Genomic DNA, 14974 nt, shown 5'->3' on the forward strand with positions numbered 1-14974 from the left:
TGGGGCTGAGGGTTGGCGTTTGGCCCCCGGGAGCAGGCGCTGCGCTCCCCCTGCCCTCCCCGTGGCTCGGGGCTCAGCGCCCGGGGTGCCTGCCGGCCGCCCTGCCGGGCAGGGCGCTCGCCTCACCCCCCCACAGGCACACCCCCGCCGCGGCTTTTCGTCCGGCGGAGACACTGCTTATCGAACGGGGTGCAGGAAGAGGGGGAAGTTGGATTTTGCAGAGCTTTGCTAGGCGGTGAGGGGCTTAATGCAGAACTATTAACCCTCCCAGAAAACCAGATCTGGAGTTTTTATTTAGGAAAAAAAAAAAAAAGGCTAGAATGGTTAAAAAGTAGTTGTTTGGGGTTGCTCAGGCAGACCTGTTACTGCTCAATTGTATGCAAGAAATGAAAATTGTGCAGAATAGCATTTTCGAGATTCGCCTATTAAAGCATGATATTCTGTGAAGTCCTGCTTTTATATTTGTAGCCTGAGTAAGGAAGTGACATGGAAGACAACAGCGATGATCGGTGACGATTAAGAGTGAGTGATTTTGAATATGTTCTTCACAAATGTGGAGTGCTATAGTAGGGTTGGGTTTTAACATGCTGTCAGGGACAGCCCTTAGGAGAAGGCTTGTAAACGTCACAACAAAGCCCTTATGTCTTTGGAAATCAAGGCTTAACAAGATTATAATAGAGCATGATTTCAACAGTAAGGTTTGGAAATCATTAGCTAATTCCTGAGTATCTGAATGGCCTGTAAGAAGCAAGAAGTTTTTACAGTTGAGCCAGGTAAGTACTGAAGAGAGCTTTTTCTGATGGAACACTTAAAACATGAGACCACACCTTCCTAAATGCAATGTCAGAGGCAGAGATGTTATTGTCGCTTAGGTTCAATGGGAGATCACACATTGTTTTTCAGATGCATGATTTACACAGGCGTAAGAAGCCAAGCCTCATTATTTCTCCCACTGCCAGAAGTACTTTTACTGTGCAACTGATCTCCATGGTAAATCTTCATGTATAAGAACCTGAAAAGAAAAAGCAAAAGGAAGATGAGGTTATTTGTAAAGTTGATATTACACAACTAATACATCCTAATTGAAAACCAAATAAAACTCAGAAAAATATATCTCATTGTCTTCCCTGACAAATTCAGTAATTTGGAAACTACTGTTAACTCATTAATTTACATCAACTGGGTCAGCAACTTCCTCTCTGGAGGCAAAAATTCAATGTAGTCAGTTAAAAAAAAAAAAAAAAAGGCCATACAACTTGCTGTTTTTCAGGATTGAGTCTTGAGAATGTTATCCAAAAGCTACTAAATACTGCAGAAAAAAAATATTTTGACTTTGATATATTTTTAGAACAAGGCGAAGGCCAACATTCTGCAAATATTTATGGCTTAGCCACGTTTGGAAATTCCCCAAAGCTATTCCAAAATAATGTTTTTACAGATACTTTGAAGTATGACCTCCACAGGGGCGCTTTGAAAGAACAGTGCTTCTCCCCCACTCCTCTTAATCCATGACTTCAGAACAGTACACAAATTACATTTGGTAGTTTGAAGTGGATCAGAAGAAGTCTCGATCCTGGTCACACATGACTTGACACTGAAAATTCTAAAATTCTGACCATCATTATGTCTTTCTGGCAGAGATTCAATTTTCTGTTCAAATTTCTGGCAGAAATTCAAATTTCGTGTGGCTATTAGTGATCTTCAGTAGTCATTACAGAGCAAGAAATTGTTAATTTTTATTGTAAATGGATTTTTTTTTTTAATTGGAGCAGCTCTGCATTCTAAACCTACATTTGTGTGCTTAAAATTTATTATGAAAACATGTTGTACCCGTTTTCTTTTTACCCGGGAATTTGTTCCTTAGAACTTCTCCCTCTTGTGATGTTCTCTCCCAGTATGACCCTGTCCAAAAGACTGGTTCTATCACACTGGTTTCCTGTAGCTCTGCCATCTCATGAGCTGTACTGTCCTGAGACAAGGTAGTGCCATCCCATGACTGAGAACCTTTGGTGCAGCCTCTGACTTGCCTGCCTTAATAAGGAGGGTTAAACAACCCTGTATTCAATAAACACAGTAGCTCAGGGTGTTGTATCCCAGGTCTGTTGCTAAAAATGGTGTCATCGAAGAGGATTCAAATAATATTATTTTTATTTACAAGGCAGAAGGCACATTAGAAGAAGTATAATATATCATTACTAATTGTTTACTAATTGTATCATTCCCAAGCCTGGCAATGTGTGCACAAAATTTTGCTTTCAAAGTCAGTCACGGTACAAATAGATAGAAAATATAGTGGACAGAAGTACAGAGGGATCATACAAAGCCATGAATCCATGCTTTAACCATCTGAATTATTTAACTGAAAATACTGCTTTTTACAGAGGAAGAGATGGATCAAAGGAAACATCAGGTGAACAGAAGTGAGATTGTGTAGTGTGGGGTAGGACAGGGGAGGCCTAGCCAGAGGGAGTAGAAGAAGAACAAATAGTAAGAAACTGTCTTGAATAGACCAGAACAAAACCACCACTGAGACAGAAAAACATGTCCACTGTTTCAACTGTAAAAAAAAAAAACAGAACATGACTGTAAAATTTGAACCTGAAAGTGCTCAGCCTCTACCCCTCCACTGCTCTGCTTACAAGTTAAAATTACATCCTAGAAAGTTTACATCATGGACTCCCAGCTCCCTGCAAATTTCAAGGGCACATTTGAGTTTTTGCTCAGTTCAAGCTTCTGCAGAGTTACAGAAGTGATGTTTTGCACAGCAGTTCACTCCAATATAACTTGAAATGACATTTTAAGATTTAGCTAAAATCATCCAAGAAGCTCCATATCAGCAGGAAAGAGTTGGTTGGTTGAGGGTTTTTTTAATAAACCACAAAGATACACAAAGAAATCACTGCAAGTTAGGCAGCAGTGAAGATTTGCAGCCAGTTAGCTGTCATGTGGTAACTCTCAAATTCAATCTGATTTTCTTGATTACTCAACTATTGAATTTGCTTCTGGTCCTCACAAGCCTCCTGGACAATGTGATCCTCTGTGTTGGCTGTTCTGCACTATCATCACCAGTATGGAAGATGAATTGCTGACAGAATGAGGCTGAGGTGTCCGAGGTGGTGGTCCCTGCAGTCTGCCCTGCGCAGGTAGCTCTCTGAGTTTCACTGCCTTCCAGAGATCAGGAAGAGTTCTTGAAATGCCCTTCTGCAGCTTGCAAGATGAGCAAACAACAGCACACATGGACAGAAGAAAGAACAATTCATCCTGTGCTGAATCAACACACTTTTTCCCAAAAGACAAGGTAAAAACCAATTCTGAAGGAAGATTTTACACAGCAAGGCAGTAAGAACCATGGCAGGGGCCTCAGGTAGGTACCAAGCCCGTATGTACCAAAGGCCATGATGGCTGGAACGCAGCCCAGGTGACCCTCGGACTTGCAGGCATGCTGGCTGAAGCAGAAGGTCAGATCTGAAGCTGCAAGGGTTAAACAGTAAGGTTTGCCCAGCCATGCCTCAGGGTGGATCACAAAGAGGAGCAAACAGTAGCAGATTGTCAGTCTCCAGCTCTTCTGAATCGCCACTCTCCCCACCAGGTCGGGCTAACTCCTCCTGCGAACAGCTCCCCGTACCTAGAGAGAGCTGGGAAGAGCTGGTAGTTCTTGATGATCCTGCTCTGGGTGGAACTCCAAGGTAACAGTTCTCTAGAACCTCTCTTTTTTTCCCCCATAGAAGCAGCCATCTACCACTCCCCTGACTCAGCCCAGGATTTTATTCTTTGCTGGTATTGCTCCAAGGCTTTAAAGAGCCTCTGTTTATTAATAGATGTAAATCTAAAAATGCTCCATAAAACAAATAAAAGTTTTTCATTTTCATGTAAATATGTGGCCTGCACGCAACAAAAGAGAGAGAGAAGAAAGGAAGGAAAGCAAGCGGATTCAAACTCAGCACCAGGGACCTTGGGTCCACTCACCACAAAATTTAGGGACAGGTATAATTCTCAATTTCCATGTAAGAAAAAGTGAAGCTCGCTCCCTCACTCTCTCACACACCACTTCTCACACTTCTCTCTTCCTAATGACCTCAGAGACTTCTACCTTGCTGTATGTTTCTTTAAACTGTAGTTGGATAATCCTCCAGATTCTGGGGGGCCCTTTGTCAGAGGAATTCCTGGGGATATTTCCCCCACTTGATGAGACTGAGTCATTAAATTAACAAAGGACGGACTAAAGAACTGATACTTAATGTGTAGGCACTATTTGAACTAGTTTCCTCAAACCAGTTTCATTTTTGCAGTCTTAGTCACATGCGAAAGACCTACACATAACGTTGCCCTATATCAACATGTATACTTGTTGTGGTAAGGCATTAGCTGTCTTTTTCCATCTGCTAAGCCACAGGAGTGTGGCGCTCAGATCACAGCTAACCCTTGCAGGAGGTTAACCTCCGCGGGAAAGAAAGCACAAACACCAATATGGTGGATGCTATCTGTTCGATTTATTAACTGCGCAATCGCTTTATATACCCCTTTCTGTACATCGCGAGATCTTTAGTTCCCTGTACTTTCCGTGCATCACGAGATCTTTTCATGTGCCTCCTGTTTTTCCCGTACATCGCGAGATCTTCCGAGCGCCTCCCCCTACATATACTAGAGTATATGGCTTAGTATATGGGTAGTACACAGCTTCAACTTGTAGGTGGTCAAAAGCAAATAGGTACATGTCACATGACTGCAAGACAAGCTCTGGTTAGAGTATACATACACAGAATTATAGACGAATAACTTAAAGTATGAATTAAAACCAAACAATTAAAGCCAGTTCTTTAGTTTCCACTCTGATTTCACTGAGCTTTGCTGTCAGAGTGATGTTAAATTTAAGCAATCAAAAAAAAAAAAAATCACTGGGGCAATAATTAGAGTACTTAAATGTGGAGACAGCTGGGGATGTGAAAATGCATTGTCAAGTGGATATGTGATTTCAGAACTTCTCCTGATGTAATCATGAACATACTACATCTGTTCACCTGAGGTGAATTCATGTGAAAACTCTCTAAATTAAAGAAAAAAAAGTTTTTCCTTGCTATACCATGAAAATAAACAGTAATTTCTGTCTAACATAAAGCTCTTTTTTTTATAGCATGCTACATAGCAAAACAATAAATTAATCCTGACCCAAAGATACCTTTTTAGTTTAGTTTGAAAAAAAATTACAGTAAATTAGCCATACCACACCATGTATAAAAACCAACCTTCCCATAAGTCACTGCAAGGCAATCTGAGAGCACAACTCTGTCAGCAGCACAATGCTGGTGCAGGAGCTGGGGCTCATGCCAAGGCGGGCCTGTTGCCCCTGAAAGCCACTACTGCCAGCTGGACTGGTGCTCCCCAGCCACCCCAGGCCACGGCGGCCAGTGCCAGCAGTGCTGCTGCCTGCTAGCGTGGACAGCAGCAGGCTGGGATTGAGAAGCTGTCATGTCCTCAGATTACTTTCTATGTAGTCAGGTTTGATGTGGTTTAAGACCAGATGCAATATTCCTAGCATACGAATTTCTGTTACTCATGTCCACAGAAAAGCTACAAATTTTTATGTTACCTGTGCAAGCTGTGTTGAGATACTCAATTTACAAATTGTTGCTATTTGGTTACATTTTAATATTTTGAGTCAAATGGCAATGTTCTTAATGCAGAGGAACTTGCAAAGACATCTTAATACTAATTTTGTCTCATCTTTTTTCTTAAAAAGGAATCATAGCACATTATTGTTGTATTCAATTGGATCTTCTGCTTTAAGTATTTAAGTAATTACTCTTGGAGACAGAGGAAGAAGATGAAAATGAGACAAACAGTAGATTCTCACTTAGAAAGCAATATTTTCCTGGCTCACAAGGAGTATTTTTCCCAGGTTTTTAGTTACATAAATAAAGTGCTATGTAGTGCAAAGTCAAACAATAATAATAAAATGCCTTGGGATGATAATATCAGAGTTTTCCATTGTTCACCAGATATTACTCCAGGGGATAAAATCAATTCAAGATTTCCTGTCTTTCATATGATTAGAATCTTCTCTCTGTCTTTCCACAAACAGATTTCTTTTATCACATTTAAGAGACCAAACAAAGTAAAAAGACTAAATAAACTTTTCCTCATCATTTAAAGAAATTTGGCTTTGACTCAACAGTGCAGATTTTCACTGCAAAAGGTATTTCAATGCATTAGAAACAACTAAGTAGCCACAGAAAGGCTGCCTGAAGCTTGTTAGAATAGTCACAATAGTTAAGAAGATGCAATTCATCTATCACACCACAGGCTGACTGAATGAAAAGAAATTTTTTAAACTGTCTTTATTGTATGTAAAAATGTGCAAGAATTAATATTTCCAAATCAACACTTTGTTATTTGAGTTCTAATGAATAGAATTTCCAGTATTCCTAGGTAGTGCCATGTTTAGACTCTCTGTGACTCTAAAGTATCATGACTGGCAAAAAAAAAATTGAAGAGCAGGAGAAAAGTGAAAGAGAAATACTACCCAAGGTATTTTTTTTCTAATGGCACCATCAAAAATTCTCTTGGAAAAGATTTCTTCAAATACATGTTCCTTTCATTCTCTGTGTCTGGAGAGTTTAGGAAAAGATGAAACAGTACAAATACCATGTAAATCTATGAGTTTTACTTGGTTTTAAAATCTCTTAACCATGGTGCTTGCTGAGTAAAATCAGCAGTAAGAATAACTACTGAGCATTTCTATTTATCTTAGGAGCCATCATGTGGATATCTACTTACAGAACAGCTGCACAAGTAATTGAAGCCAACTTAAGCCTCAACAACCTCCAAAAAAAAATCAGTTCCACCCCTCACCCCACCCCCAGTTTCTCTTCACTTCATGCTACCACTTTTTACCTCCATAAGTCTTTCTCAAGTACAAGCATAATCACCTGGAACAATGAACTAACACATCAGAAAATCAACTCTATTTTTAAAAAGTTGTCCAGCTTACCACTTGGCCAAAGCTGCACAAAGATGAGAAAGGGGCCATGGCTCCAGGCAGGAGATGGGACCAGCCCTCTCAAAGGAAGACTGGGCTGTGAGTAACCTCAGCCATCTCCAAAACTACCCAGGAGGTGCTGAAATGTCCCTTAGACATTGTCAGCTAGACCTGCAGAGGCAAAATGCAGGATATAACTTGGCACTATTTTTTTTTGGATGAGAAGCATCCTTTGCTCACTGCACCTTGGCTTTGTATGAAGCAGTGGGTTTAGATGTAACTGAACTAGAAAATGCTTGCCATGGACAACCACTGCACTCAAACTGCTAATGGGAGTCCAGTCCACAAGCTCAAAAGCATCAGCTGTTCCAGTCTGCAAAATCCAGTCCTCTTAGGATACACTACTTGCTAATGTAGACATAGCCACATATTACCTTCTCTCAGCTCCATTTTGAGAGTAACTTCAATCATCTGCTACTGTCTGCACTGAAAGCACTAGAGCTGCCTCCTCAGTAATGGTGAGACAAAGGGCTGACAACAAGGAAACAAAGAACATGTATTTTTGTTTCTTGAGGTTTATTATTCTGCTTTAAGTTTTCCTGCTGAATGTGAGCAATACTATGTTTATTCTGCAGTATTATTCAACTTCTGAATTGCTGTGTAATCATTTGAAGCATACAGGAATTAATTCTGATCTGAATTATACCCGAAGCCACCAAATTCAGTGCACAAGACCTGATTGTTCCTCTAGTATTTGTAAGGATGTAGTCCTCAGTTTGGGAAGAGATGGGGGGCAAAGGGGAGGTGGAGTCAGAGCACCCCACTCCAGCAGCTTCCAGACAGCACAATGACAACATGAGAAAGAACCATCCTCCCTTCTAGGAATTAGAATTGAATGGATAATTATATTTTTGCTCTTTGGGAAAGAAGGGAAGTGGAGGAAGGAAAAGGAGTATGTTAGCTTTGAGTCTGACAGTGCTGGCTCCCAAACTGGAAAGCCATGACCACAGGATATAATCCCTTTTTTTTCCATGTTTTGTGTCCTGTTCCAGCCATGGCAAAATAAAGTCCAAACTCTCCAGCCACTTCCAAACAGCCTGCTTAAATTTTTACATTTAGTAATTCATTTAATTCAGAAAAGTATTTCATATTCCAGCATAAATGACACACCAAAAGCATGACATTGCCAAGTCAAAACAGAAGCTTTTTTAAAATTAAACATTCCAGCTGACTTCAAAGGTTTTTTCTCCCCTCAAATTTCCAGTTGGTGGGAGATTTCAAAGTTTCAACTTCTGTTCCAGAAAAAGATTAATTAGGTCATTTCTTGAGGAACAGAAATTACCTGTTAGATACTTAAAGTCATCATATACTCAGCTGATACTGGCAAAGAGGTGTAGTGCCTCTAATCTGAGTGTGGTCTGTGTGGCTATACCCTTTTTAAATAATTTAAAGACTTTGTGTTAGCTCATTTCCCCTTTCCCTCCTGCTCATGCTATCCCTGGGGCCTCTTTTCACTCTGGTTCACTTTCCAAAAGCCCAGCCTGGTGGAACGAGCTGTCTAGATCCCTCAGCTAGCCACAGACTCAGGCCTGCTGGTCCCTTCCTTTCCAGAAGTTTCCTCAGGGGAAAAACACTGTGTAGGTGCACCGAAAATTGAACATTCACACAAGTGTGCATTCTTGCACAGGAAAAAAGAAAACTGATTTACTACTCATTACAAATAATTTCTACTTCAAATTGATCAGGAAAGTAGTGAGTGCTACTGGTCAGGCAATACTCCATGAAAAAGCAACAGAAACATCTAGGAAGCTAAGCCAGCAGACATAGCTTGCTAGCTTGCAAAGAAACACTGGGGGAAAAAAACACACTGATGTGCCAAGCTGGACATGGAAGGGCAATATTTCCAGGAAAAAACATTGCACCCAAATCTCAGTTAGATGAAGAGGGCAGAGCAATAGTGTGAGGGTAAGTGAAGGCCCGGCAGAAGGGAAGGCTCCTGGGGCTGCGGTGGGATGGTTGGTGAATCTGTGTGGAAGCCACAGCTACAGATAGGGTCGGAGCTGGAGGCACATATGAGGAACAGGGAAATCAAAATACCAAATGAGATTTTTTAAGTTAGTTAGTTACCTTTAAATAGATTACTTTCGTATATGTTGATAACAAAAAATAAATTTCAGGCACTGTTTTTTCTCATTGCTGTTTTCCATGGAATCAAAATAATTTAATAAATTAACAAAAATATTTTAAATGTTCTCTTAAAATGGTAGCCATCACAGATGTGCTTATATAGTTTATCTTTTTAGCTGAATTCACAAGGGTTTCCCTGGGAGAACTATAGTTCCTAAAAGTACAAGCAGAAGTTAGAGAATACAGAATGAAAATAAAACCAGCTGCATGGCAACACGTGCTGTCACCAGGCACCAATGTGTTCAACTGATCTTAACCAATTATTTAATTTTGTGACTCACTCTAACAAAGGTTAGGACATTATGGTTTTAGAAAGCTGTAACGACTAATACCATTTTCAGACATTACTTTCTCATATAATAGTTTCATTAAAATCAGGTAAATAGATTAAGGGTCATCATGTAAGGAAGCTCACTGAAATTGAAACTCACATTTCAAGGCAACAGCACTGCTGCCTATGTGCATGCTCTAGTGTCTCCCTTTGAGGAGTGGGAAATCCTTGCCTCTTTTTGACTTGCATAAATGGCAGGAAACTCATATGAGGAAATCCTCTACAATCTTAGCATTTTTAATTAGAACAAGGAGGCAAGGCAGCTCAGTGTGCTCTTTTTAGGACAGTCCATAAACATCCGTTGTTGTGCTTCAGCATGTATTTTCAACTGTAAAACCATGGCTTGTGCGTGGGTGGGAAAATGCTCTGTGGTTCAGCAGCACTGTTCATTATACGCACGCTCAGGTTACACCAGGGGAAATGTATCCCGGAGCCTCTGCTTGGAAACTGTCGCACTGTCTCATCCCCTTAGATTATCCTCTTCTCCTTAATGCAATTTTGTGCAGATTATCTGTGGGCATGGGTTATCTGAAGCATGCTATGTCTTGACTGAAGGGACAGTGAAGGCATATCAAGGGCCCAAGAGGGAAAACTGGTTTGTGTTTTATCATGTTATGATGTTCTCATCTCTTCTCTCTGAAAGTTATGCTTCTGTCCCTTCAGTGGAGACTGTGTTCTGCAAATATCATGGCTTTGGTAGCCCTTTCTGTTGTCAGCAGAGCTAATAAAACCAGCTAGCAGGCGAAGCTCAGCCTTTTCAAGCTACTGCCTGCTAGAGCCTTCTCATACGATATTTCTCTCTCCTTCAGCCTGCCCCAACAACCAGCCTGAAGACACCCTCCCTGTGGAGAGTACTGGGGGAGGATGCCTGGTCCCTGAGCCCCCAGGGGTGCCTCGGTGAAGGGTGCTGGGGAGGCTCTGCACTTATGTTTGGAGCAGCTACAGCAGCTCTGTGCTCACAGACGGGGCTGGGACTGTTTCTGCTTGAGGAATGGGAGAAGGCTCAAGACTTGACAGAGCAGCTCTGTCATTGGGTGAGGGCTCTAGCAAGAGCAGGTGCTGCCAGACAGATTTATTTATATACAGAGAAGATTATCATATTTTTTTAACCTCTTTGGGAAATTGGTCTAAAAACTCATGAATGAGCATCACTGTCACTCCAGGGTTAACACACTCCTTAAAGTTTTGTTACTCTCCGGAATACTTAGTTTAATGATACCCAAAGCCCTCAAAAATAGAAAATAAATAACTGACAACTATTAGCCCTTTTTTATGTCTGAGTACCAAAAGCTGCCTGATACAAATCAATAAATGCCCAGTTTTGCCCTACTTGAACAGCGGTGTACTGCAGCTATTTCCTTCAAAACAGGTAATAAGTGCACAGCACTCAGATAAATGATGCTGAAGGGTTTAATTCTATGTCATGATTAAGAAAAAACTTTTTAGGTGAGTTGCACTAAGCAGTAGTTCCTTCACTTGTTCTGCACTGAGAGCAGTAAATCTAATGCAATAAATACCCTCATTTGCAACTTTCGCTGTCGTTATGCCTATCAGAAGTCATCTGCCTTCACTGATAGCAGTGCCACTGGGGAAGTACATGCTGCTTCTCTACCCTGCTGCTAGGCTGTGTTCAGCCACTAGTTACACTTCCAGAGGTAGAGTACATGGGTTTTGCCCCTAGATATATGAGATTGCACTCAATTTTTTAGGATTCACTTTCTTTGAATGGGTCCAATTTATCCTGAAATCCAGATCGCACTGTGTGATGTCCACTGACATTATGATTTATGACTTCATCTGCGCTTTTGGTGCCTGCAAATACAGTCACTTGTTGGTTTTATATTTGTTTCCAGATTATTCATAAAAATATTACCTCAGGTTAGGTATGTATGTTTTTGATGTTACTTTGCAAGATCTGTCATACACATTTCTTATTTCTTATGTATCTTATTCATATTATACAATGTTAATTTATTTTAGTCTGAAGGCCATGAAAGACAAAATTAAATACCCTACAGAAGTGTATTACATCAGCACAGTTACAAAACCCAATTATATTTGTAAATTCATCAGAGTACAACCTGAGTTCAGCTTGCCAAGTCCTGTTTCTAAAACCATGTTAGTGAGCATCGATATACTTTTATTGACTAAACTTCATCTCTTACATTTTATAATTGATATCAACCATGACATTTTAATTCAGCACTGGACAACTTCCATTTTATGCTCAGAATTATTAACAATAATTAACAGCAAGACAGAAAACTCCTCAGATAACTATTCTAGGATTATTGGCTGAAAGTTCTCTCTGCCTTCCTTTTAGAATATTTATTACTCATTAATGTGGTTTAATACTTACATTGTCATTATGGTCTGGCAAAATATCCAATACCCTGATCAGATATAAAAATATCCTTTTGCTCCTTACCAAATACTGTAGCTAACTGTTGAACCCTTCTTAGCACCATTAGCACTCTCCTATCAGTCTAGTACCGAGTCTTAGAAGCTGTTTTACCTTCTTTTGCTTATACTTTAGATTTCCTTCTATTGTATCTATTTTTTTCTAGGCTTGAAGTTTTTTTGGCTTAATTTGGCAATTTTTATTGACATATTTGTGATTGCTATCTACTTTTAATTATTTCTTTCCTTTTCCAGAAAGGGGTTTTAAAAAAATTTCTCATTTTAATATTTTAAATATTGTAGAACACTTACTATGTAGTCAAACCTTCTGATATACACCCTGATTTTCATTCATACTGTTAAGTTTCTCCTCTAATACATTCTCAGATTTTGTTATTTCTTAACTAGGTTTTTTGGTTTTTATTTGTTTGGGTTTTTTTTCCCCTAGGAAACTAATCAGGCAGATGTAGACAATTTATCTGTATGTGTGTATCTAAGTAAATACATACACATCTGTAAATGCCTCCTCAGCCATAAACACATGCACATCTAACAGATCTTGGCTGAGCCTGTACTCTGCCTGCCCTTATTTGATGTAATTGGTTGTGAGCACTGATCTTCATGCAAGCTTCCAGCCTTGTGATCATTCCAGCCCATCCCGTCACAGTCAGGTCTGTGTGTATGCCACCTACTTCATCCTGGAAAATTATTGTTGGTAACTCCTAAAATCTCTAATGTAGTTTTACCACTGTCTTCATGAGACTTCCATTCTCCATATGTCAGTGATGACGATGCCATTTTTAATTTCACATATTATTGCCAGGCACTTAGGGGCTTATTTGGGGGGTTTGGTGCTTTTTTAAAAAGCATTTTACTTTTATCCTTCATGATTTAATGTTTTCCATACATTATTCATACTTACATTGTCAGATTTTAAATGTGTGATTTACCAGAAAAAACCAGTTTTAGTCCCTGATTGATTTTCTTTTATAACCTTTGCACTTAATTATCTTAGAGTGGCTAATGACATTTTATCACATTATATTATTAATGCGATGACATGCAAAGAAATTACATTTTGGTATAACCGATATCTAAATCTTAACCAAGTGACACCAAATGTAACGCAGCAATAGACAAAATTAGAGTTCAGCCAGTAGCATGGTATTATTATTTTCCTCATGATTTATTTGATACTAAAGAAAACCAGTAACTGACAGAGGAAATTCATTGACTTGATTCTGACTGACAAGATTTCACATATGCTGGAACATACTTTGTTGCCGTTTCTATAACAATGCATTCTGCTGACCTGATTTTTGTGGTTTTTACCTAAGATGAGAGATAATACTTCTCAGAGCTGCCTTTATTATTTATCAGTGGAGTAGCATATGAGTAAATAGTAAGCACAGGAAATACTTCTGTCCTTCTGTTGTCATTATATATTTGATTTGGCAAGTTAATAATGTGACTGTAAAAGCTGTTTATATGAGATAATCATCACTTCAGAGTTTGGGCCCAGAAAATTGTAATATCTTCCTCCAAAACCAAATCTGTGATGGAAATTTCCAAGAAAATTACTTTGTCAGGAGATTACTAGTTTTACTGCAGTCCAGATGCAAACCGAAAGATACAGAACTTGCTGATGCTTTCATCTTGGAGTTACCAAATCTACTGCACTTCCCTTTTTATTTTTTTCTCAAAAGTGGGTAATTCTTGACTTTGCTTCTGTAAAAATATTAAGTTACAGAAAATATGTTGGATACTGGAAAATATATACATATATTGAGACATGCCCAGATATTAGCTTTTCTGATTCTATATTCAGATTGACTCAATATTAAAGAAAAAATAATCTGTCATAATAAAAAATACACTGCCAAAAGCCAATTCCAACCTAACAGCAGATACAACTTCTAGCCAAATGAGAAAAAACTAGATAGACACCAATTCACTTATGAGCGTTATTAAATGTACCATGAAGTTTCCAGCACTTGTAGATATAAGCAAGAATTCTACCTTTGTTCTTTGGCTGTTCACATACTTGAGGACACCTAGAAGGAATCTGCTTTTATCTTTATTCATCAAAGGCAAAAATAATTCAGCAGTTGCTTTGGTAGGTTGCTTCAGCAGCTGCATTAAGGCCACCATGTGATGTTTGTACACGTTGAGATTCTTCCAGGATTCTCCTTTGTCTTTGTTAGCCATTTCCACTACGGGCAGAAAAACTCCATGCACAGGGATGCATGATGTGAGAAAACACACCAAGAAAAATCACAGCTTTGTTTCCACAGCTCAGCAGTCCTTGGGCATCTTATCTACCACTAAAATTAACCTACATTGGTGTCCATCGCCAACACAAGGATACACCTCATGTCTTGTACTGCCCCGTGTTGATGTTTGCCAGACATCCCCATCACAGCTGTCATGAGTACTGGGTGAAGAGAGGCTGAAAATAGATAAAATAGAGAATCAAGGACCTTCGTAACCTAAATTTACAAGTAGAGCAAAACAAATTTCTCCCAAATAACTATTGTCATTGTTTATACATTTTTTTAGAGTTTTTAACAATAATTTCATAATTTCTTTGACAGTGGTAGTTGATGGTCCATCATGCTGGTACAATGAATGTGGGCCACTGCTGTCCACATCTGAGAAAATGCCATCTCCAGTGTTAATGTTTATTTTTAAAAGTACCCATTGACTGAACTACCAGTTTCAAGATAATCTACACCTGCCTACCACTATTTTAAGTGCCTTGTCAGCTACCTCTCTGCTCAACAATTACACACCCTGGTAGCTAAAACAGCATCACCGCCAGCTTTGTAATTTCTCTTAATAATATCAGTATTTTGTAAGTGTGCATTAGAGGGAGTCACAACAAATACAGTTATTCTTTATTTTGTCACTTTTTAGGCTTTAAAAAATTCAAGCTCGTGCCTACCTCCCGGACGCTTCAAGACCTCAACCCCCTCCCCTCCCACAGCACCCCCGCACTCAGGGGAAGCACAATTCTGTTGAAAAAAGGGGGTTCCCTCCTCCGCTGGCCCAGCACAGGGGAGAGTGACCCCCACCAACCC

The 14974-nt window shown here is 39.6% G+C and overlaps 1 long non-coding RNA gene across 1 annotated transcript in view; it reads left to right on the top strand.

The window, feature by feature from the left end:
* The first annotated feature begins 6 nt into the window (after nt 1-6).
* The window catches only part of LOC113476448, a 27809-nt gene continuing 12841 nt past the window's right edge, over nt 7-14974 (top strand). Inside the window, exon 1 of the long non-coding RNA XR_003397734.1 lies at nt 7-522. This is a non-coding gene — a long non-coding RNA (uncharacterized LOC113476448). The remainder of the gene's footprint in view (nt 523-14974) is intronic.

Source organism: Athene cunicularia, assembly GCF_003259725.1.
Source record: "Athene cunicularia isolate RWA chromosome 2 unlocalized genomic scaffold, athCun1 chr2_part1, whole genome shotgun sequence".
Taxonomy (NCBI): Eukaryota; Metazoa; Chordata; class Aves; order Strigiformes; family Strigidae; genus Athene; species Athene cunicularia.